This window comes from Saimiri boliviensis, chromosome X, assembly GCF_048565385.1.
Source record: "Saimiri boliviensis isolate mSaiBol1 chromosome X, mSaiBol1.pri, whole genome shotgun sequence".
Classification (NCBI taxonomy): Eukaryota; Metazoa; Chordata; class Mammalia; order Primates; family Cebidae; genus Saimiri; species Saimiri boliviensis.
This window is the reverse complement of record NC_133470.1, coordinates 38,514,832-38,541,511: the sequence shown is the minus strand read 5'-3', so window position 1 is coordinate 38,541,511 and position 26,680 is coordinate 38,514,832.

The following is a 26,680-nucleotide window of genomic DNA, read 5'->3' as shown; positions in this document are numbered from 1 at the left end:
GATGGAGAACGAGTGTGTTCCAATTACAGAAGCAGGCTTCAAAATGTGGATAATGAGAAACTTCTGTGAATTAAAAGAACTTGTTTTAAACCAATCCAAAGAAACTAAGAACTTTGAAAAAAGATTTGACGAAATGTCAACAAGAATACACAATTTAGAGAGGAATATAAGTGAATTGATGGAGCTGAAAAACACAATATGAGAACTTCGTGAAGTATGCACAAGTTTTAACAGCTGAATTGATCAAGCAGAAGAAAGGATATCAGAGGTCGAAGACCAACTCAATGAAATAAAACAAGAAGACAAGATTAGAGAAAAAAGGATAAAAAAAGGAACGAGCAAAGTCTCCAAGAAATATGGGACTATGTGAAAAGACCTAATCTACGCTTGATAGGTGTACCTGAAAGTGACGAGGAGAATGAATCCAAGCTGGAAAATACGCTTCAGGACATTATTCAGGAAAATTTTCCCAACCTAGTAAGGCAGGATAATATTCAACTCCAGGTAATACAGAGAACACCACAGAGATATTCCTCAAGAAGAGCAACTCCAAGGCACATAATCGTCAGATTCACCAGGGTTGAAATGAAGGAGAAAATACTAAGGGCAGCCAGAGAGAAAGGTCAGGTTACCCACAAAGGGAAGCCTATCAGACTTACAGCAGATCTCTCAGCAGAAACCCTACAAGCCAGAAGAGAGTGGGGGCCAATATTCAACATCCTTAAAGAAAAGAACTTTCAACCCAGAATTTCACATCCAGCCAAACTAAGCTTCACAAGTGAAGGAAAAATAAAGTTTTTTGTGAATAAGCAAGCACTCAAAGATTTCATCACCACCAGGCCTGCTTTACAAGAGCTTCTGAAAGAACCACTACACATAGAAAGGAACAAACAGTATCAGCCTTTCTAAAAAAATACCAAAAAGAGCATCAATATAATGAAGAATTTACATCAACTAATGGGCAAAATAGCCAGCTAATATTAAATGGCAGTATTAAACTCACATATATTATTATTGAGTCTAAATTTAAATTGACTAAATCCCCCAATCCAAAGACAGACAGGCAATTTGAATAAAAAACTAAAACCCATCAGTATGCTGCATCCAAACCCATCTTACATTCAAGGATACACAAAGACTTAAAACAAGGGATGGAGAAGGATTTACCAACCAAACAGAGAGCTAAAATAAATAAATAAAAAGCAGAAGTTAAAATTAAGCAACAAAGATCAAAAGAAGCAAAGAAGGACATTATATAATGATAAAAGGATCAATGCAACAACAAGAAGAGCTAAAGATCCTAAATATATACACGCCCAATACAGGAATCCGTAGATCAGTACCACATCATATCAACTTAGAAGTTTAAAAGAAATGTTCGTTGGCTCCTTGTTTGTTATTCCCTTCCCTCATTTTCTTTTATATCTCCATTATTAAGGACAATTACAGGCATACCCATATTTAGATTGCATTCTAGCCCGGGCAATAAAGCAATACCCCCATTCTCTCTCCCTCTTCCTCTTTCTCTTTCTTCCTCTTCTTTATTCTTTTTCTTATAAAAAAATTAAAAATAATAAAAGAAAAATGACATAGTGAACAAAAAAAAAAGAAATATAAGAAACACTTCAACAGCATATGAGAAGGCAATAAAGGAAGAAAAAGAAAACCAGAACAGACTTGACAAACATATAACATATAAGTAAAATAGTAGACAAAATCAACTCTATCATTAATTACATTAAATCTAAATGAACTAAATACTCAAAAGACAAAATTATCATTAATATATCTTGTTTTGAGAAATGTCTATTCAAATCATTTGATCACTTTTAAATCAGATTGTTTTGTTTTTATTGATGCATAATAGTTGTACATATTTGGGGGTACATGTGACATTTTGATACATGTATATAATATGTAATGATCAAATCAAGATAATTAGGATATGCATTACCTCAAACGTTTATCTTTGTGTTGGGAACATTCTAATTTTTATAGCTATTTTGAAATATACAATAAATGATCATTAGCTATAGTCACCCTACTGAACTATCAAACGCTGGATTTTATTCCTTTATCTAACTATATTTTTGTACCTATTAATCAACCTCTCTTCATCCTCCCTTTCCCCTTCCCTTCTCAGCCTCTAGTAACCACCAATCTACTCTCTATCTCAATGAGATCCACTTATTTAGCTCCCACATATGAGTGAGAACACATGATATTTGCCTTTCTGTGACTGGCTTATTTCACTAATGTATTCCTGGTTCATCTATGTTGCCCCAAATGACAGAATTTCATTCTTTTTTATGGGTGAATAATATTCCATTGTGTGTATATATCACATTTTCTTCATTCATCTGTTTATGAATACTTAGGTTGATTCCACTTCTTGACTATTATGAATAGTGCTGCAACAAACACAGGAGTGCAGATATTTCTTTGACATATGATATATTAATTTCCTTTCTTTTAGATGTACACCTAGCAGTGAGACTGCTGGATCATATGGTAGTTCTATTTTTAGTTATTTGATGAACCTCACTACTGTTTCCCATAGTAGCTGTACTAATTTACATTCCCACCAATAGTGTACGAGGGTTCTGCAACTTTATCTGCATTCTTACCAGCATCCATTATTTTTTGTCTTTTTGATAAAAGTTCTTTTAACCAGGGTGAGATGATATCTCATTGTACTTTTGATTTGCATTTCCCTAATGATTAGCAGTATTGAGCATTTTTTCATGTACCTGTTGGCCATTTGTACATCTTCTTTTGCAAAATGTTTACTCACATCTTTTGCCCAGTTTTAAATAAGATTATTTGGGTTTTTTTGCTATTGAGTTGTTACAGTTCCTTATATACTTTAGTTATAAATCCCTTGTCAGATGGATAGTTTGAAAATATTCTCCCCCATTATGTAGGTTGTCTCTTCACTCTGTTGATTGTTTCTTTTGCTATCCAGATGCTTTTCAGTTTGGTATAATCTATTTGTCTATTTTTTGCTTTTGTTGTCTGTGCTTTTGAAGTCTTAACTGTAAAATCTTTGCCCAAATCAATGTCCTGAAGCATTTCCTCTAGGTTTTCTTCTAGTAGCTTCAGAGTTTCAGGTCTTAGATTTAGTCTTTGATCCATCTGGGGTTGACTTTTGTATATGGTAAGGGATAGAGTTCTAATTTTACTATTTTGTATATGCATATCCAGTTTCCCCACCACCATATATTGAAGACTGTTTTTTACCCAGTGTATGTTCTTGATGCCTAAATGGCTGGAAAATAAATGAAAAAACAGTCAACATCACTAATTATCAGGGAAATACAAATAAAAACCATAATGACATACCATGTCACTCCAGTTTAAATGGCCATTATAAAAGACAAAAAATAAATGCTGATGAGGATGTGGAAAAAGGGAACTCTTGTACTCTTGGTAAGAATGTAAGCTAGTACAACCATTATGGAAAACAATATAAAGGTTCTTCAGAAAACTAACAATAGAACTACCATAAGATCTAGCAATCCCACTGTTCAGTATATGTCAAAAGGAAAGGAAGTCCCTATGTCCAATAGATATATGCACTCCCATGTTTATTGCAGCACTATGCACAATTCAATATATGTAATCAACCGAAGTATCCATCAATAGATGAATGAATAAACAAAATGTGGTCAATATACACAATGTAACATTATTTAATCATAAAAAAGAATGAAATGCTGTCATTCATGTCAATATGGATGAGTCTGGAGAACACTGTGTTAGGTGAGATAAGTTAACCACAGAAAGACAGATACTACATCTTCTCATTCATATGTGACAGTTTAAAAAGTGGATCTATGAAGCTAGAGAGTAAATTAGTGGTTACCAGAGACTGGGAAAGGTAGGGGAGAGGAAGGATGAAAGGAAGTTGATTAATAGGTACAAAAGTGCAATTAGATAGAAGAAATAAGAGCTGATGTTTGATAGTCTCATATGGTGACTATAGTTAATAATGTATTGCATATTTCCAAATAGCTGGAAGAGAGGTTTTTGTTCCCAAAACAAAGAAAGAATACATGTTTGACGTAATGGCTATCCTAATTACCCTGATATGATAATTACATATAGTATACATGTATTGAAATCTCACACTGTGTCTCCAAAATATATACAATTATTATGTATCAATTAAAAATAATAACCAAAAAAAGTAAAATATAAAATAAAAGACAAATTTATCAGACCGGAATTTTTAAATCAACTGTTCTCTGCTTACAAGAGACATGCTTTATATATAATGACACAGAAAGTTAAAAAGTAAAAGGAAAAAAAAATACTAACCAAAGGAAAACTGGTACAAATATAATATTAGACAGTGTGTTATTTAAAGCAAGAAATATTATTTGAGATAAAGAATATTTTATAATAAATAAAGCATTCAATTCAACAGGAAGCTATAACAATCCTAGATTTGTATGAGACTAACAAAAAAGCTTCAAATAAGCATAGCAAAACTGGGAAAACTTAGAAGAAAATTATAGGGAAATCAAAAATAATATTTGGAAATTTTAATAGACCTTTTGTAGTAACTGATTATAATGATATCATTATGAATGCAGAAGAATTGAACAATAGGACTAATAAACTTGGCCTAATAGACACATATAGAACATTGCAATCAACTGCAGAATATACATTCTTTTCAAGTGAATATGGAACTTTTGCCAAAATAGAACATAAGGTAGAGTCATTAGTCAAGTCTCAACAAATTTCAAACGGTTAAAATCAGACATAAATTGAATTACCTAAACAGGTGAATTAAATAAAATCCCCAAATGTTTTAGAATTAATCAATATGCTTCTGAATAATCCATGGGGCAAAGAAGAAATTACAAGGGAAATTAGAAAATATATGAACCATATAGTATTGAAGATACAACATATCAAAAGCTTATAGAATTCAGTGCTTAGAGAGAAACATGTAACCATAAATTCATAAATTAGAAAATAAACAAGGCTGAATAATAAATAAGTCATCTAAATATCCATTACAGAAAGCTAAGAAAAAAACAGCAAATCAAGCCTAAAAAAAGACAAGGAAATAAAGATAAGAGAAGAGCACCATAATACAAAAAACAAGTGTGTAAGAAAGAAAATTACCACAGCCAAAAAGTATTACCTAAAAAGATGAATATAACCAATGAACTCCAAGCAAAACTGATCAAGAAATAAAGAGCACAAAATTATCAATTACCAATATGAGGAATGAAAAAGAGGACGTTACAGATCCAAAAGACATTAAAAATAAAATAAGAATGATCTCATGAATAATTTTTTAGAAAGTAATTTGGCAATATTTATTAAAACTCTTATTTCATATATTTTTCAACTCAGAAATCCCAATCCTTGAACCCTAACACATAGAAATAAAAACACTGGGAGGAGGATCCAAGATGGCCAAATAGGAATGGCTCCAGAGTGCAGTTCCCAGCAAGAACAATGCGGAGGGTGAGTGCTCACTGCATTTCCAAACAAGTTTTCACTGCCCACAGACCAGGAGATTCCCAGGCCGAAAAGCACCATGCATTTTCAGCACAGCTGGTGCTGCAGGTTGACGCACAGAAACTCACAAATCTGGGCAGCCATTTCAACTAGCACCTGGAATGCCTGGGAGACAGAGCCGCCCATTGAAAGAGACGGGGCTGAGACAGGAAGCCAGGCAATCTGACTCAGTGGGTACCACCCCCACAAAACAAGCAATCTGAAACGCTCTGGACTGAGAGTTTCACAGCAAACACAGCTGGACCTGGGATGGTCAGCTCAGTAGGGAAAAGGGCATCTGCCACTACCAAGGCAGTCCACCAATACCGAGGCAGTTCACACAGCAGCTGGGCAGAGCCTGTGGCAGCTCAGCAACACTTCTGCTGGCAGACTGTGACTAGACCACTCTATGCAGAACAGGGTATCTATGAAAAAACGCAGCAGCATGACAGGAATTTATAAATAAAGTCGACATTCCTAGGTCAGAGCACCTGGGAAAAGAGGCAGTTATGAGTTCTGCTGCAGAAGACTTAAAGGTACCTGCCCAGCAGCTCTGCACAGAAAAACAGAGCTCCCAGCACAGCACCTGAGCCCCTATAAGGGACACATTGTCTCCTCAAACAGCACCCTGACCCCCATATACCCAAAGAGACACCTCATAAAGGAGAGCTCATGCCGACATCTGGCAGGTACCCTTCTGGGACAAAGATAACAGAAGAAGAAGAAACAGGCAGCAATGCCTACTGTTCTGCAGCTCCTGTGGGTGATCCCCAGGCAAGCAGGGTCTGGAGTGGACATCCAGCTGTCCTGCAGCAGAGGAGCCTGACTGTTAGAAGGAAAACTAAGAAACAGAAAGACATAGCTTTGACATCAACAAAAAAGATGTCCACTCAGAGACCCCATACAAAAATCACAAGTACAAAGACCACAGGTAGATAAGGCCACTAAGATGGGAAGAAACCAGTACAAAAAGGATGAAAACACCAAAAAACAGAAAGCCTCTCCTCCACCAAGGGATCACAACTCCTCACCAGCTAGGGATCAAAGATGGATGGAGAACAAATCTGATGAATTGACAGAAACAGGCTTCAGAAGGTGGGTAATAACAAACTTCTCAGAGTTAAAAGAACATGTGCTAACCCCATGCAAAGAAACTAAGAACCTAGTAAAAAGGTTAGATGAGATGCTAACTAGAATAAACAGCTTAGACAAGAATATAAACAACTTGATGGAGCTGAAAAACACAGCACGAGAACTTCACAGAGCATACACAAGTTTTAATAGCCAAATTGACCAAGCAGAAGAAAGGATATCAGAGATTGAAGATCAACTCAATGAAATAAAACGAGAAGTCAAGAATAGAGATAAAAGAGTGAAAAGAAATGAACAAAGCCTCCAAGAAAAATAAGATTATGTGAAAAGACCTAATCTACATTTGATAGATGTAAATGAATGCGATGGAGAGAATGAATCCAAGCTGGAAAACACTCTTCAGGATATTATCCAGGAGAACTTCCCCAACCTAGCAAGGCAGGCCACAATACAAATCCAGGAAATACAAAGAACACCACATAGATATTCCTCAAGAAGAGCAACCCCAAGGCACATAATCGTTAGATTCACCAGGGTTGAAATGAAGGAGAAAATGCTAGCAGCCAGAGACAAAGATCAAGTTACCCACAAAGGGAAGCCCATCAGATTCACAGCAGACCTCTCCACAGAAACCCTACAAGCCAGAAGAGAGTGGGGGCCAATATTCAACATCCTTAAAGAAAAGAACTTTCAACCTAGAATTTCATATCCAGCCAAACTAAGCTTCATAAGCAAAGGAGAAATAAAATCCTTTATGGACAAGCAATTGCTGAGAAATTTCGCCACCACCAGGCCTGCCTTACAAGAGATCCTGAAAGAAGCACTGAACAAGGAAAGGAACAACCAGTACCAGCCACTCCAAAAATGTACCAAATGGTAAAGACCATCAACACAATGAGAAAAATGCATCAACTAATGGGCAAAACATCCAGCTAGCATCAAAATGGCAGGATCAAATTCACACATAACAATATTAACCCTAAATGTGAATGGGCTAAATTCCCCAATCAAAAGACACAGACTGGCAAACTGGATAAAAAGTCAAGACCCATTGGTGTGCTGTATTCAGGGAACCTACCTCATGTGCAAGGACACACATAGGCTAAAAATAAAGGAATGGAGGAAGATTTGTCAAGCAAACAGACAGCAAAAAAAAAAAAAAAAAAAAAAAAAAGCAGGAGTTGCAATCCTAGTCTCTGATAAAATGGACTTTAAATCAGCAAAGATCAAAACAGACAAAGAAGGGCATTACATAATGGTAAAAGGATCAATGCATCAAAAAGAGCTAACAATCTTAAATATATATGCACCCAATACAGGAGCACCCAGGTACACAAAGCAAATTCTTAATGATCTGCAAAGAGACTTAGACTCCCACACAATAATAGTGGAGTGACTTTAACACTCCACTGTCAAAATTAGACAGATCAACGAGACAGAAAATTAACAAGGATACCCAGAACTCAAACTCAGAACTGGACCAAGCGGACCTAATAAACATCTACAGAAATCTCCACCCCAAATCCACAGAATACACATTCTTCTCAGGACCTCACTGCACCTACTCTAAAACTGACCACATAATTGGAAGTAAATCACTCCTCGGCAAATGCAAAATAATGGAAATCATAACAAACAGTCTCTCAGGGCAATCAAATTAGAACTCAGAATTAAGAAACTAACTCAGAACCACACAACTTCATGGAAACTGAATGACCTGCTCCTGAATGTCGACTGGATAAACAATGAAATGAAGGCAGAAATAAAGATGTAATTTGAAACCAAGGAGAACAAAGACAAAATGTACCAAATCATATGGGACACATTTAAAGCAGTGTCTAGAGGGAAATTTATAGCAGTAAATGCCCACCAGAGAGGTGAGGAAAGATCTAAAATCGCCCCCTATCATCAAAATTGAAAGAGCTAGAGGAGCAAGATCAAAAAAACTCAAAAGGTAGCAGAAGTCAAGAAATAACTAAGATCAGTGCAGAACTGAAGGAGATAGAGACACAAAAAATCCTTCAAAAAAAATCAGTAAATCCAGGAACTGATTTTTGAAAAGATCAACAAAATAGACAGAGTGCTAGCCAGATTAATAAAAAAGAAAAGGGAGAAGAATCAAATACATACAATAAAAAACAAAAAAGGGGATATCACCACCAATTCCACAGAAATACCAACTACCATCAGAGATTACTACAAACAACTCTATCCACATAAACCAGTAAACCTGGAAGAAATGGATAAATTCCTGGAAACTTGCACCCTCCCAAGCCTAAACCTGGAAGAAGTTGAAACCTTGAACAGACCAATAGCAAGGACTGAAGTTGAGGCAGCAATAAATAATCTACCAACCAAAAAAAGTCTAGGTCCAGATGGGTTCACAGTTGAATTCTACCAGACATACAAAGAGGAGCTGGTACCATTCCTTCTGAAACTATTCTAAACAATACAAAAAGAAGGAATCCTTCCAAAATAATTTTATGAGACAAACATCATCCTGATACCAAAACCCAGCAGAGACTCAACAAGAAAAGAAAACTTCAAGCCAATATCCATGATGAATATTGATGTGAAAATCTTCAATAAAATACTGGCAAACCAATTGCAACAGCATATCAAAAAGCTTATCCATCACGATCAAGTAGGCTTCATCCCGGGGATGCAAGGCTGGTTCAACATACGCAAGTCCATAAACGTACTTCACCACATAAACAGAACCAAAGACAAAAACCACATGATCATCTCAATTGATGCAGAGAAGGCCTTTGACAAAATTCAACAGCCCTTTATGCTAAAAACCTTCAATAAACTAGGTATTGACGGAACGTATCTCAAAACAATAAAAGCTATTTATGACAAACCAACAGCCAATATCATACTGAATGGGCAAAAACTGGAAGCATTCCCTTTGAAATCTGGCACTAGACAAGGATGCCCTCTCTCACCACTCCTATTCAATATAGTACTGGAAGTTCTAGCCAGAGCAATCAGGCAAGAAAAAGAAATAAAGGGTATTCAAATTGGAAAGGAGGAAATCAAATTGTCTCTATTTGCAGATGACATGATTGTATATCTAGAAGACCACATCATCTCAGCCCAAAATCTCCTGAAACTGATAAACAACTTCAGCAAAGTCTCAGGATACAAAATCAATGTGCAAAAATCACAAGCATTCCTATACACCAGTAACAGACTTAAAGAGAGCCAAATCAAGAACGAACTGCCATTCACAATTGCTACAAAGAGAATAAAATACCTAGGAATACAACTAACAAAGGATGTAAGGGATATCTTCAAGAAGAACTACAAACCACTGATCAAGGAAATAAGAGAGAACACAAACAGATGGAGAAGCATTCCATGCTCATGGTTAGGAAGAATCAATATCATGAAAATGGCCATACTGCCCAAAGTAATTTATAGATTCAATGCTATCCCCATCAAGCTACCAATGACCTTCTTCACAGAACTGGAAAAAAACACCTTAAACTTCATATGGAACCAAAAGAGAGCCCACATAGCCAAGACAATCCTAAGTAAAATGAACAAAGCCGGAGGCATCACTCTACCTGATTTCAAACTATACTACAAGGCTACAGTAATCAAAACAGTGTGGTACTGGTACCAAAACAGAGATATAGACCAATGGAACAGAACAGAGGCCTTGGAGGCTATGCCACACATCTATAACCATCTGATCTTTGACAAACCTGACAAAGACAAGCAATGGGGAAAGGATTCCCTGTTTAATAAACGGTGTTGGGAAAACTGGCTAGCCATGTGCAGAAAGCAGAAACTGGACCCCTTCCTGTCACTACACTAAAATTAACTCCAGATGGATTAAAGACTTAAACATAAGACCTAACACCATAAAAACCCTGGAAGAAAACCTAGGCAAAGCCATTCAGGACACAGGCATAGGCAAGGACTTCATGACTAAAACACCAAAAGCACTGGCAACAAAAGCAAAAATAGACAAATGGGACCTAATTAAACTCCAGAGCTTCTGTACAGCAAAAGAAACAGTCATTAGAGTGAACCGGCAACCAACAGAATGGGAAAAAAATTTTCCAGTCTACTCATCTGACAAAGGGCTAATATCCAGAATCTACAAAGAACTAAAACAGATTCACAAGAAAAAAACAAACAAACCCATCCAAAAGTGGGCAAAGGATATGAACAGAAAGAAGACATATATGAGGCCAAATGAAGACACATATGAGGCCAACAAACATATGAAAAAATGCTCATCATCACTGGTCATTAGAGAAATGCAAATCAAAACCACATTGAGATACTACTCACGCCAATTAGAATGGCAATCATTAAAAAATCTGGAGACAACAGATGCTGGAGAGGACGTGGAAAAATAAGAACACTTTTACTCTGTTGGTGGGAGTGTAAACTAGTTCAATCATTGTGGAAGATAGTGTGGCACTTCCTCAAGGACCTAGAAATAGAAATTCCATTTGACCCAGCAATCCCATTACTGGGTATATACCCAAAGGATTATAAATTGTCCTATTATAAAGACACATGCACATGCATGTTCATAGTGGCACTGTTTACAATAGCAAAGACCTGGAAGCAACCCAAATGCCCATCGACGACAGACTGGACAAGGAAAATGTGGCACATATACACCATGGAATACTATGCAGCCATAAAAAATGATGAGTTTGTGTCCTTTGTAGGGACATGGATGAATCTGGAAACCATCATTCTCAGCAAACTGACACAAGAAGAGAAAATCAAACACTGCATGTTCTCACTCATAGGCGGGTGTTGAACAATGAGAACACAGGGACACAGGGAGGGGAGCATCACACACTGGGGTCTGTTGTGGGGGCCCAAGGGAGGGACACCTCCATGGTTAAATGTATTCCTAAGTATTTTTGATACTACTGTAAATGGATTGTTTTCTTGGTTTCTTTCTCAGTTTGTTCTTAGTGTATTAAAATGCTACTGATTTTTGTATGTTGATTTTGTACCCTGCAAATTTACTGAATTCGTTTATCAGTTCTAATAATTTGTAGTCGAGTCTTTAGAATTTTCTATATGGAAGATCATGTTGTCTGCAGAGACAATTTAACTTTTCACTTTTCAATTTGGATGACTTTTACTTATTTTCCTTGCCTAATTGTTCTGGCTAGGACTTCAAGTACTATGTTGAATAAAAGCGGCAAAGGTGAGCATTCTTGTCTTGTTCTTGGTCTTAGTGGAAAGGCTTTCAATGTTTTACCATTGAGTATCATGTTAGCTGTGGGCTTGTGATATATGGCTTTCATTGTGTTGAGGTATAGTGCTTGCCTACCTAGATCCTATTTTTTTAAATGATCCTTACGTGTGTGTGTGTGTGTGTGTGTGTGTGCGTGTGTGTGTGTGTGTGTGTGAAATTCTATGATCTTGAGAAAAGGTCTGGAAAAATAAATATCAAGTCATTTATACAGGTTAGTGTAGGTGTCAGTGGGAGGCTGAAGTATCAATAAAAAATTAAATGAAATTCATTTTTTTCAATGTGTGTCTGTATCAAAACATCTCATGTACCCCATAAATACATCATCTACTATGTACCCACAAAAATTAAAAATAAAAAACATTAAATTTTTTTAAAAGAAAAATTCTTTTTAAAAAAGTTGTCCACAATTTAAAAGATAGTATGTATTATATTTTCTCTTTTAAGTAAAAGTACAGATGTAAATATGCATGCATCAACATGAAAGGATAGTCTCCCAAAACATTAATGTTGAAGATCCTGGGGTGGTGAAATTTCAGAAAACGTTTACTTTCTCCCATACATGTTTTTCTAAATAGTTCGAATTTTTGGAAAAGCAAAAATTTTTTAAAAGCTATTTTTATTGGTAAAACAATAAGTAAAAATAAAGGTAGTAAGCTGAAAGGAGGGAAAAGCCAAAGTAGAATTAGAAATTGGGCAGTGAAGCATCCCAGAAACACGGCAAGAAAATCTCCGTGTCTTCTTTTAGTGGAACCTAAAAGAAATGGAACCATGGCACTAGAGTCAGGGAATTCAGATAATCTCTCTTTTATGGTTTCTTAAATGACCTTCATCTATATTTGAACCAGAGATGACTAAATCCAACCATGAATAATTAGCCTGGGTCCCTCTGAGAAGCCAGAAGAAGAAACCAGGGCATAATATTTCTGGCAGGCCTCCTTGCTTTGTCAGCTTTCTTGTCATTCTGCTTGGTATGGGCCAGTGTAACTGTTTCCTTAGATTTGCTTATTCAAGACGACACCATGGTCCATTATACTCAGGTATCAGTTTCCATTATCCAATTTCGTCACCTTCTCTCTATTCTGTGTCAGTGAAAACAACTGTTCCCCAGCCACCACCCATCGAGGCTATGAAACAGGTTTCAGGTTTTCATAGTGAATCACATCCCTGAGATGTTAACAGGAGCCTGCTTTTCCCAGAGTGACATGTCTTTCCTTGTGGGTAACACCTTTCATTTTCCACCCACCACCACCCATAAAAGTTCTTTAATCATCTTCAGTTCTATTTGCTCTGAATAAATCTTAGTCACAGTTCCTGATGGGAATGTGGGATAAACGTATGCTATCACTTTTCCTTTGCCCAGCAGCAACACCCATTTTCTCTTTCCTAATGACTATTTCCAAGTTTTTCCAGAAACACTGAGATCATGTCACATTAACTCTGTTTCTAAATTCTATCCTCCCCTTTCACTGTTATTTTGTTCAGGCCAAAGTCCTTGAAATCATCCTTAACTCCTCACTCTTTCACATTCCATATTCAACACATCAGTAAATCTGGCTCTGCTTTGCTCAACATCATTAGTTGTTAAGAAAATACAAATTAAAATCACAATGAGATACCACTTCATACCCAAGAGAATGACTAAAGTAAAAAGTACCAACAATATTAAATATTGACAAGGTTACAGAGCAACTGGAACTCTTTTGCATTGCTGGCAGAAATGCAAAATGATACAGCTGGTATGGAAAGCAGTTTGGCAGTTTCTATAAAGTTGAACACGTACTTACCACATATACCAATCATATTCCCAGATGTTTACCAAAAAATGAAAACTTATGTTCATACAAAAACCTGTGCACAAATGTTTATAGCCACTTTCTTCATAATCACCAAAAACTGGAAACAACCCAAATGTCCTTCAGTTGGTCAACAGAAAAACAAACTGAGTTGCATCTATACAGTGGAATTCTACTCAGCAGTTATTAATAAAAGAAATAAACTTTGATTCACACATCATAGATTAATGTCAAATGCATTTTGTGTAGAGAAGTAAGCCAGACACAAAAGTCTACAAACCATATGATTCCATTTATGTAAAATTCTGGAAAAGACAAAACCATAGGGGCAGAAAACACATTAGTGGTTACCAGCTATTGGGCTTGAGGGACTACTGTGACTACAAAGAGGCAGCATGAGGCAATGGTCAAAATATGAAACTATTTTATACCATGACTGTGGTGGTGGATATGTGAATACATGAATTTGTCAAAACTCCCCTGGTACAAGCCACCATCAACTCAGCCCTAGACTTCTACAGTGGTCTCCTAACTGCTCTCTTGCCTGCAGTATTGCCCCCTTACAGTGCATTTGGTAGCCAGCATGATACTTTCAGACCTAAGTCATATCAAGTCATACCCATACTCAACAGGCTTAAAATAAAATCCAATGTTCTTACCATGGTCCCTACAGCCCTACATGGTCTGGCCCCTTGATAACTTCTCTGATCTCATCACCTAGTATTGCCTTCCTCACTTGTTGTATTCTAGCTACATTGGCCTCCTTGCTTGTCCATGAACAGGCCAAAGATAATTCAAATTCAAGTCTTATCCCTTGTTGTTTCCTTTCAAGGGAATATTTTTCACTAAATACCTGCATGGCTTATTCCCTTGCTTAAAACTGTCACTGGTTCCCCATTGCTTACAGGATAAAATTTCAACTCCTGAGCATGGCACTTAAGATCCTCCATGATGTGAACCACACCCATCTCTACATTCTTATCTGTCACGCATTGTGCCCTGAACATAGCAAATTGTGTTTCTGAATTCTATCCACGTCCCCTTTTTTGCCTGATGAATATCTATGTATTTTATTTTTTGAGACTCCGTTCAAGCACTGTCTTCAGATAAAACAGATGACTCCCTCTTCATGTACCTACCATGTCCTGGATGTGCTTCCATCTGGACATGTGTTTTCATCAAGCTCTCCAGGTGATTCTTATGCGTATTAACATTTAAGAAGCACTGGCCCAACATTTATCACACATGATGTATATGATTACATGTCTGTTTCCCCTGGCTGGACTATAATGGGTTTTAATCTATCCCCACAGCCTAACACAATGTCTGACTCCCAATAGGAACTCAACACATATTAGATCAAAGGACAATTGAATGAATATATGTCCATGTTTTCTATTTCCATGTTCATGACAAAACAGAGTTGTCTCCCTGTAATGACCACATGTCCAACCAAAAATTAGAATGGCACAGAAGTGCAATTGGATCTGGCACATATTTGCCTTGCATTGCTGGAACCAGACTGTGAATTTTCTTTCTTTTTAGGAGGGTCCGCCAGGCTATTGCAGACTTACTTAGGTTACTGTTAATTTAGCTGGGTATTCAGCCACAAGACAGTCCCTGAAATCTAAGTTTCAGGGCTGCATTCATTAAGTACACAGCCTGAGTGCAAAAGTCTAGGAGTCACTGTAGACTTTTAAACCTAAACCAATTATTTCACAGACTAGACGTCCATCTTTCTTGAAGGAAACCATCCCTTAGATGTAGAAAGTTTGATATATTCATACTCATACTAAGTTCTTTTTTTAAGTTGACTCATTTCATACTTACTGCTTCTGATTAAAATTCACTATTCTAGGAAATAATACGTTGAACGAAATCTTTATCAATGTTAGTATTTTATTGAACTTAACTTGTAAAAGAATTTTAATCTGTAAAGTCCTTGACCTTCTCAGTCATTTACTGAAAGACAACAGGTTCTCTCCACCCAGCTGCCTTTTAGTAGTATCACAACTGTTCCTTTTCCAGTAGGGATGATGAATTGCTAAACAAGGCCATTGGCAATTAAGAGTGAGGCACATGATATTTGTTACTATTAATGCCATCAATCCTGAGAACTGTCATGAAGCTTTATTTCTACCATCTAACAACTTATCTTTACTGTTTCGAACACCTACTCCAATTTTAATACTTTCCAATAAAGCATTGGTAGGTTGGAAAGAAAGAAAAGAGTAAAAGGAAGTAAGTGTCTTTCTAATTGTTATAAGGAAGATGAGGAATCGGGGATAGAAGAATGTAACTGCCCAGGCATTTTGCTTGGAGTAATGTGCTCATGCCTACATCAGCCTGAATATTAGGTAGGTGTGGTCAAGAAAAAGAAAAGGTTTTTAACTGATCATGACTCATTCCCACATAGTGTACACTAATTAAGCTCGCACCTACTTATTTTTCCAGTCCAGAAAAAAAAAAAAATTATGGCAAGATAGTGTGTGTTGCCTGCACTGTGACTCAGCAGTTTCTGTCTATGAAACCCAAACTGCTATAAAATCTTAAAGAAATTAGGATCAAGCATCTCTAAGGTCGGGATATTATATATTAATGGATCTTCTGTCCCCACATGTGTTTGATCTAATTTTTCCAAGTAGATTCCTCTAGTGGGCTTTAGATGTATACATAGCCCTATGGCTAGAAAATAGAACATTACAGAAGCATACCAATGCCATCTGATACTTTCCCTCTTGCATCCCTTCTATATGGGTTTGTACAGGAGGTTGTGGTGCTCAGTCGAAAACTGACATTGGTTTTTGCATGATTAAAATTATTGCTGTGTAAATTTTCTGAGAAATTATTTCTGAGAATTTAAACAAGAGGCTGTGGCTGAGACTCCTTGTTGTCCTCCTAAGTCCATTCTCTTTGACTTTCATTGTGATGGCAACGGCATATGACCACCCAGAATACATTACCCAGCCACCTTTGCAGCTAGGTATAATAAATAACCCAGTTCTGGCCAATGGAATGTGAATGGAAGTAGTATGTTCAATTTTGGGGTTGTGCCCTTATAGAGCAGAGGCCTGCCCTTACCTTGCACTTGACTCATTCCTCTTCACTAGAAACCTGGCATGATGGTGACAGCTGAAGCAAACATCTTGGACATAAGTTGGAAGCAATGAATTAAATATAGAGGAGAAACAAACGAGATAGAACATGCTTAGGTCCATGATGATAGTGGAGCCAACATACCGGCCTTGAATGGTCTACCTAGATTTTTATATTAAAAGGAAATTAAATCTTCCAGTTTGTTTAAGCCACTATTAGTTTGGGTTTCTCTGTTACAACAGCTGTAGCAATATCCTAACTAATATAGATAATTTTTTTTCTAAGCAAAATCAACCCTATAGCAGGCAGAAAAACAGAATTTGAGATTAGACCACAGCATGCTTAGGAATAGCAGCAAATAAGGATAAGACAAGGTATTATCTTAGATGGATGAGCCAAAACCAGGCCTAGAGGCAGGACCAAAATACTTTGGAGAAAAGTAGTTGACCCCAGTCTCTGTAAGCAGAAATATGAAAACCCTTCCTTAGAGAAGCTGAGAAGTGTGGAAGCCAGAGTTCTCGTTGCTTTCAGGGGAGAAAAGAAAGAGATGTTCCTAAGCCCTGTGGCATAATGAGATTGGAATGCATTCTAATACTCCAGCATTTCATCTCTGATCATCCCCTTCTTTACTGTATGAGTAGCTATATTCCCTTGACTTCTACCTCTATTCCTTCTCAAACAAAAATGGCCAGAGTGGAAAACTTTGGGTCAATTTGAACATCAAAGTAAATACTAATGGTAATACATTATAACACATTGACTTTTACAAGAAATATTCCTAAGTCTACTGTGATACTCTAGAAAATAGGGGGGAGAGAAAAAGTCTTTTTTCTCAGAAGAATGCCAACTAACAAACAAGAAAATGATAAAAATCAGAACATTATCTGATATGGTTTGGATCTATGTCCCCGCCCAAATGTCACGTCAAATTATTATCCCCAACGTTGGAGGTGGGGCCAGGTGGGAGGGGGTTGGATCTTGGGATCTGATTTCCCTCTTGGTGCTATTCTCTTGATAATAGGTGAATTCTGAGTTCTCAGGAGATCTGGTTATTGAAAAGCATGTAGTACCTCCTTCCTCTCTCTATTCCTCCTGCTCCTGTCACATAAGACCCCTGCTCCTTCTTTGTCTTACACCATGAGTAAAAGCTCCCTGAGGCTTCACTAGAAGCAGATGCCACCATGCTTCCTGTACAACCTGCAGAACCATGAGCCAATTAAACCTCTTTTCTTTATAAATTACCCAGTCTCAGTTATTTCTTTATAGCAGCGCCGGAACAGACTAATGTTATCATTTTGCAACCACTATTGTAATAATTTATTCAATCTTTGGTGAAAAGCTTATTGAAGAACAAGATATTTACACACAGTCTTGCTTTCTTCACCATAGACCCCTTTCTATTTTAAAAAATTTTTATTTTACTTTACGTTCCAGGATACATGTGCAGAACGCGCACGTTTGTTACGTAGGTACACATGTGCCATGGTGGTTTGCTGCATCCATCAACCTGTCATCTAGGTTTTAAGCCCCACATGCATTAGGCATTTGTCCTAATGCTCTCCCTCCCCTTACTACCCTGAATGTGCCTGATCTCATCTGACCATAGACCACTTTCTAGGCACAAAGGAGAAAAGGTCCAATGGAGAAATCTGTTGAACACTTATCTTAGCCAAGTGCTCAAATTTAGTGCAATAATTGGAAAGCCTGAGACAATATGTATCCCAACGTGATGCACTGAACACTACACACTAACAATTCTTGCAAGAAAATGTGTAACTGAATCTAATTATAAGCGAATAATTGGGCAAATTTGAATTGTGAGACATTTCACGAAACAACTTGTCTGGGCTCCTCAAAAATGTCATTGTCATAAAAGCTCTCTCCTCAGCCTTCCCAGAAAATAACTTGAAAAATTGTTCTAGATGAAAGAAAATGAAAGACACCATAGTTAAGTGCAATATGCAGTCCTTGAAAGCATTCTGGATTTTTTTTTAAATAGCTATAAAAGCTGTTACTAGGGACAATGGGGATATTTTAAACACAGATTTCAAAATAGATATTATAACAATATTAATTTCTTTGTTGTAAAAATGATATCTCATTATATATTCTCATTATGGTCTTGTTCTTAAGAAATATGTGCTGAAATATTTAGGGGTGAAGAGTCATAATGGCTACAATTCACTTTCAAATGGTTTCAGGGAACATTTTATGTATACAGAGAAAGAGGAAGAGAAAGAGAACCGAATATGAAAAAGCGTAAATAATTGGTGATTCTAGGTATATGGTATATGAGTGTCCATTGTTCTATATTTCCAATTTTATTTGAATTTTCATTAAAAACAAAGGAAAATAGCCAATTTGCCTGATGATCCATATTTATCTTTATTCCACGTATTTCTCTCAGTAAATGAATTAGTTAAGTAAAGAGGGGGTATGCTTTTCTATAGTCACTCACAATTCCTTCTCAACCTCCAAAGGCTATTATTTTTCAATGAAAGCCCAAAGATTATGAAATGTGTATATATTCTAATCAAAAATCTTACTGCTTATTTAACAGTTAACAAATGCAAAGGGGATCTTCTTCAAAATTGTGTTTTGATTCTGGCAACTTTAGTTTGGTAGGCTCTGATGAATTGAACAAAATCTTGGGTTTCCTTCTGAAGAATTTATGTACCTGTTCCCTTCTAGACCAACAGCCCTCAGCATCTATTGACACACGAGAAATAGCTATTTGAAGTCCTTGAAGCATGTGAGTATTTGAGTTTCTGTCCCAAATATTTCCAGTGGAGGATTCAGCATTCTCCTATGAATAGGGGAAATTAGAATAATGGCAAGATGGGTGCATATTTGAGTTTTGCTGGGGTTAAAAGAATATTATTTCATATTGTTTTACAATGCACTGATACAGTTCAGTAATTTTACAGAAAGACTGCTCCACTGTCCTTGCAATGGTTCATAAAATCATCTTGGCCCATGCAGTGGGCCAAAAAGTGGAAAAGTAGATTTCATCTTGAAATTCAAGAATTAAAACTCAAAGAAGTTGGTAGTTTTCAAGATGAAGTCTACTGTCAATCACATAGAATAGGCTTTCTTCACTAAAGGAAATAGGTATAAGACTGTCTCTAGGGATGGAATGGTTTGGCTTACTTGTCCAGAAAAAAGCCTTACAATTTAGATCATTAGTGTAACTAGTAAATAAGTGTCCACTCCCTATATGAAAATTACTATTTCCTTCAATCTGCTCATTCAGATAGGTAAACTGAGGCACCTCAGCAGCTATTATGATATAACCAAGTAGCAAGTTCTATTTCACTCTTTATTTCCAGGGCACTCTCATGGATGTCCATAGCTCTGTCATCTCCATGTGCTGACAGTTTCCAAATCTGTATCTGTAGCCTAAAGTTTTCTTCTAAGCTTCACACCTATAGATCCAATTGTCTAGATGTTATTCCACTTGGAAGCCCCACAGTTCTCTGAACCTGCATGTATCCAGAATAAAATTGGTGATGTGCTCCTTAAATCCTGCCCCTCCTGAATCCTCCCTTCAGTGAAAGGCACTACCGTCCACTCCGTTGTAAAAGTCAGAAAGCTTGGCATCATCTGTGACTCTTCTCTCTCCCTCACTCCTCACATGTAATCAGTTACAAAGTCCTGTAATGTCTGCCTCTTATACATCACTCAAAACCACCCACCTTTTCCATATCCCTGGATTCAGAAGATATACTTCCAAACAGATTATTAAAACTGTCTACAAAGTATGCTTCAATTTTCTCCTCTTCAAACCATTCTTTATATTGTGACCATAGTAATTTTCCCAAAATGAAAATCTAATTCTAAACCTCTTCTGCTTAAAATCTTTTAATAAATCCCCATTGCATTTAAGATGAATTTCAGATTCCTTGGGCATAAAAGGTCCTATATGATAGGGGCCCCTGCTAACCTCTTCCTAATTTATCTCTCACCAGTCAGCCCTTCAAACTCTGTGCTGCAGGAATACCAAGCTTCTTTCAATTTCTCAAATATGACTTGTTCATATCATAGGGTATTATATTGTACTGTGGGATAATTGTGTTGGTTAAGCGTTTACTTATCTATATTCTTTCACCAGACTATAAGCTCCTTGAGGAGAAGAATTGTGTCTATCTTGTTCACCATTTTATCCTCAGCTCATAATGCACTGTGGGCATAATTTCACTTTTTGAAGTTTTAAGACATAGTAAAATCGCTTTTGTAATTATGATGTGGCTAATTAGAAAGAAAATATATTCTCTGCAAGGTATCAAGTTCAATATTTTTAATTAAATTAATTATGTTATTCAAATTCTATACATCCTTTTGTTTTTATAATAGAATTATATCAAAGTCTGTCAAAGCTATTAGATTTATGTGAGTTTTGTCTACTTGTTTCATACATTCTAGTACTTTAGTCTCCCAAGTTAAAAATTATATTATAATATCCTTCACCACAGATTCCACAGAAATCCAAACCATCATCAGAGATTATTACAAACAACTCTACACACATAAACTAGTAAACCTGGAAGAAATGGATAAATTCCTGGACACCTGCATCCTCCCAAGCCTAAACCTGGAAGAAGCCAAAACCCTGAATAGACCAATAACAAAGTCTGAAGCTGAGGCAGCAATAAAGAGCCTACCACCCAAAAAAAGCCCAGGTCCAGATGGGTTCACAGATGAATTCTACCAGACATACAAAGAGGAGCTGATACCATTCCTTCTGAAACTATTCCAGACAATCCAAAATGAGGGAATCCTTCCCAAATCATTTTATGAGACAAACATCATCCTGATACCAAAACCCAGCAGAGACTCAACAAGAAAAGAAAATTTCAGGCCAATATCCATGATGAATATAGATGCAAAAATCTTCAATAAAATACTGGCAAACCGATTGCAACAGCATATCAAAAAGCTCATCCACCATGATCAAGTAGGATTCATCCCGGGGATGCAAGGCTGGTTCAACATACGCAAGTCCATAAACGTACTTCACCACATAAACAGAACCAAAGACAAAAACCACATGATCATCTCAATTGATGCAGAGAAGGCCTTTGACAAAATTCAACAGCCCTTTATGCTAAAAACCTTCAATAAACTAGGTATTGACGGAACGTATCTCAAAACAATAAAAGCTATTTATGACAAACCAACAGCCAATATCATACTGAATGGGCAAAAACTGGAAGCATTCCCTTTGAAATCTGGCACTAGACAAGGATGCCCTCTCTCACCACTCCTATTCAATATAGTACTGGAAGTTCTAGCCAGAGCAATCAGGCAAGAAAAAGAAATAAAGGGTATTCAAATTGGAAAGGAGGAAATCAAATTGTCTCTATTTGCAGATGACATGATTGTATATCTAGAAGACCACATCATCTCAGCCCAAAATCTCCTGAAACTGATAAACAACTTCAGCAAAGTCTCAGGATACAAAATCAATGTGCAAAAATCACAAGCATTCCTATACACCAGTAACAGACTTAAAGAGAGCCAAATCAAGAACGAACTGCCATTCACAATTGCTACAAAGAGAATAAAATACCTAGGAATACAACTAACAAAGGATGTAAGGGATATCTTCAAGAAGAACTACAAACCACTGATCAAGGAAATAAGAGAGAACACAAACAGATGGAGAAGCATTCCATGCTCATGGTTAGGAAGAATCAATATCATGAAAATGGCCATACTGCCCAAAGTAATTTATAGATTCAATGCTATCCCCATCAAGCTACCAATGACCTTCTTCACAGAACTGGAAAAAAACACCTTAAACTTCATATGGAACCAAAAGAGAGCCCACATAGCCAAGACAATCCTAAGTAAAATGAACAAAGCCGGAGGCATCACTCTACCTGATTTCAAACTATACTACAAGGCTACAGTAATCAAAACAGTGTGGTACTGGTACCAAAACAGAGATATAGACCAACGGAACAGAACAGAGGCCTTGGAGGCAATGCCACACATCTATAACCATCTGATCTTTGACAAACCTGACAAAGACAAGCAATGGGGAAAGGATTCCCTGTTTAATAAACGGTGTTGGGAAAACTGGCTAGCCATGTGCAGAAAGCAGAAACAGGACCCCTTCCTGACACCTTACACCAAAATTAACTCCAGATGGATTAAAGACTTAAACATAAGACCTAACACCATAAAAACCCTAGAAGAAAATCCAGGCAAAACCATTCAGGACATAGGCGTAGGCAAGGACTTCACGACCAAAACGCCAAAAGCAATGGCAACAAAAGCCAAAATAGACAAATGGGACCTAATCAAACTCCACAGCTTCTGCATGGCAAAAGAAACAGTCAGTAGAGTGAATCGGCAACCAACAGAATGGGAAAAAATTTTTGCAGTCTACCCATCTGACAAGGGGCTGATATCCAGAATTTACAAAGAACTAAAGCAGATCTACAAGAAAAAAAACAAACAAGCTCATTCAAAAATGGGCAAAGGATATGAACAGATACTTTACAAAAGAAGACATACAGGAGGCCAACAAACATATGAAAAAATGCTCATCATCATTGGTTATTAGAGAAATGCAAATCAAAACCACATTGAGATACCATCTCACACCAGTTAGAATGGCGATCATTAAAAAATCTGGAAACAACAGATGCTGGAGAGGATGTGGAGAAATAGGAACACTTTTACACTGTTGGTGGGAATGTAAATTAATTCAACCATTGTGGAAGACAGTGTGGCAATTCCTCAATGACCTAAAAATAGAAATCCCATTTGACCCAGCAATCCCATTACTGGGTATATATCCAAAGGATTATAAATCATTCTACTATAAGGACACATGCACATGAATGTTCATTGCAGCACTGTTCACAATAGCAAAGACCTGGAACCAACCCAAATGCCCAACGATGATAGACTGGATAGGGAAAATGTGGTACACATACACCATGGAATATTACGCAGCCATCAAAAACGATGAGTTCACGTCCTTTGTAGGGACATGGATGAACCTGGAAACCATCATTCTCAGCAAACTCACACAAGAGCAGAAAATCAAACACCGAATGTTCTCACTCATAGGTGGGTGTTGAACAATGAGAACACATGGACGCAGGGAGGGGAGCACTACACACTGGGGTCCGTTGCACGGAAATGGGGGAGGGATAGGGGGATGGGGAGGTGGGAAGAGATAGCATGGGGAGAAAGGACAGATACAGGCGAGGGGACGGAAGGCAGAAAACCACACTGCCATGTGTGTACCTATGCAACAATCTTGCATGTTCTTCACATGTACCCCAAAACCTAAAATGCAATAAAAAAATAATAAAATAAAAAATAAAAAATAAAAATTATATTATGATATCCTCTGGCTCTTCCACTTAACTTGCCCTCACTTGCTATGCCATTTTCCAATTTTTATTATTCATTGGTAGTTATATAACCTTCATATTTTATCTTTATTTTCAGGAAGTGTACACACACACACACACACACACACACACACATTTTGTAATCCATATACTGTAGTTAACGTTTACACAGATGGAATATAATTTCAACTTATTTTTCAAGAAGCAACATGGATGGATATTTTCTGAGTCTTTGATCATGTCTTTCTGTTGCCTTCATTCCTAAAAGAAAATTGACTACTTGAACCAAATATTTTTGTCCAAACATTTTAGTCTGTAATCTTTTAGCGCTTGCTTTAGTGGAAAATACAGGCAATAACCTTATTTTTCCTTATTTTATAAGTAAACTAATTAAATATCTAGACACTTATAGAATATGTTTAAATCCTTACAATTCAAAATATGTCTACATGGTAAATTCTTTTTATTTTTCATGCCTGGAGTATTCTAGACTCTTTCAAACTGCAAAATCAGATCTTTTTCCACTTATGAGCATTTTTTTGCAATTATATCTGATTATTGCTCGTATTCTAGTCATACTGGTCTCTTTCTCTAGTATACCTATAATTTTTGGTTTGATAATTGTTCTTACTCATGCCTTTTCACTTTTGTCTACTTGTTCCATACATTCTGAAGAAAAAAATTGTATTTGTTTTCTGCATTACCACTTCAATTTTTAGTGTTAATTCTGCTCTTCTCCATCACCAGAAAGGATTTTTGATTCAGCTATTGAATTTTTAGCTGTCTCATGGTTTCTTTTTTAAATTTTTTTAATCTCAATTGTTTTTCTCTTATTCTCTTACAATTTTCTTTATTTCTGCTACAGTTTACCTAAGCTTTCTGCTCCTCTTTTATAGAAGTCACATCTTTTTCTAACCTTAAAGACATAATTTTCTTTTTTAACTTTTAAGTTCAAAGGTACAAGTGCAGGTTTGTTATATAGGTAAACTTGTATCATGGGGGACTGTTATATAAATTATTTGGACACCAAGGTACTAAGCCTAGTACCCAGTGGTTGTTTTTCCTGATCTCCTCCCTCATCCTACTCTCTACTCTCTGATAGGTCCCAGTGTGTGTTGTTCCCTTCTATGTGTCCATGTGTTCTCTTCATTTAGTTTCCATTTATAAGTGAAAACATGTGGTATTTGGTTTTCTTTTCCTGTGTTAGTTTGCTAAGGATAATGACCTCCAGTTCCATCCATGTTTCTGCAAGGGATAATGACCTCCAGCTCCACCATGTTTTTGCAAACATGATCTTGTTCTTTTTCATGGTTGCATAGTATTCCATGGTGTGTATGTACATTTTCTTTATCCAGTCTATCATTGATGGGCATTTAGGCTGAGTCCATGTCTTTGTTATTGTGAATACTGCTGTAATGAATGTATGAATGTATATGTCATTACAAAAGAATCATTTATATTCCTTTGGGTATATATCCAGTAATGGGATTGCTGGGTTGAAGGGTATTTCTGTCTTCAGGGCTTTGAGGAATTGCCACACTGTCTTTCACAATGGCTGAACTAATTTAAGACTACACACTACAAGATATAATTTTCTACTGGTTTAAATAGTAAATCATTTCCACAGTCCTATTTTGCTCCTGAGTCTTCACTTGGTATTTCTTTGTTTTGCAGTGGTTTTTTCACAGATTCCTATGTACCTCTTTTCTATTTGTGCATTCCAAAAATAAAGAGAAATCTAGCCTGGCCCAGTTCTTGACAAAAGACAAATTTCGGTTGTTCTCATTTTCCTTTGGGTATTGCTCAGTTCACCTTCTGAGAGTTCAATTGTGTTGATATCCACTGTTCTCAATCCAAATTTTCACTGCCTAGAAGTTATTCATTTTGGGCAACTCTGACATACTAAGTTGGAACTTTCTCCTACCCCCATAGCTTGGTTTTGTAATGCTCTAAGTCAATAAGGAACATGGAAAACTATAATGACATTAAGTTGTTTCCAAAAAATTAGTTCATCCTCAAAAGACAAACAAATGACAACACAGACTGAATCAAAAGTGCAACCCTTATATATATGTAAGGGTTCTTTTGGCCTGTTCAACTGCAATTAGGTATTATCAATTGTTTTCTGAAAGATTTTTGGTCTCTACTAAATATAAGAAGAGATATACTAATAGAAAAGTAGATATGCAAGAAAGAATGCTCTGGCTGTCTCATAAAATCTTCCCACTAGAAAATGGATGGCTGCCATGTTTTCTGGTAGGTTCATACGTGATGATTCTGAGCCACAGAACAGACAGTGAAGGAAGCATGAAATAGCCTCCTTTATCACACTGGCAGATTTTGTTTTCTCTAATAGATGGCAAAATACCAGTAGATCACAAATTGTACTTTTCAAACAAGTATATCACCCTTGCAATTAAGTGAAATTTTATAGAGTTGGCAAACGACAAAATGTCAGTCCTGATTTTCTTTGTTATTACAAGCCTTCATCTTTTTCTGTGTTCGTGATTATTTTACTGACAAGAATTATAGCAGAAGAAACCACCAGCCAGATACCATCTTAA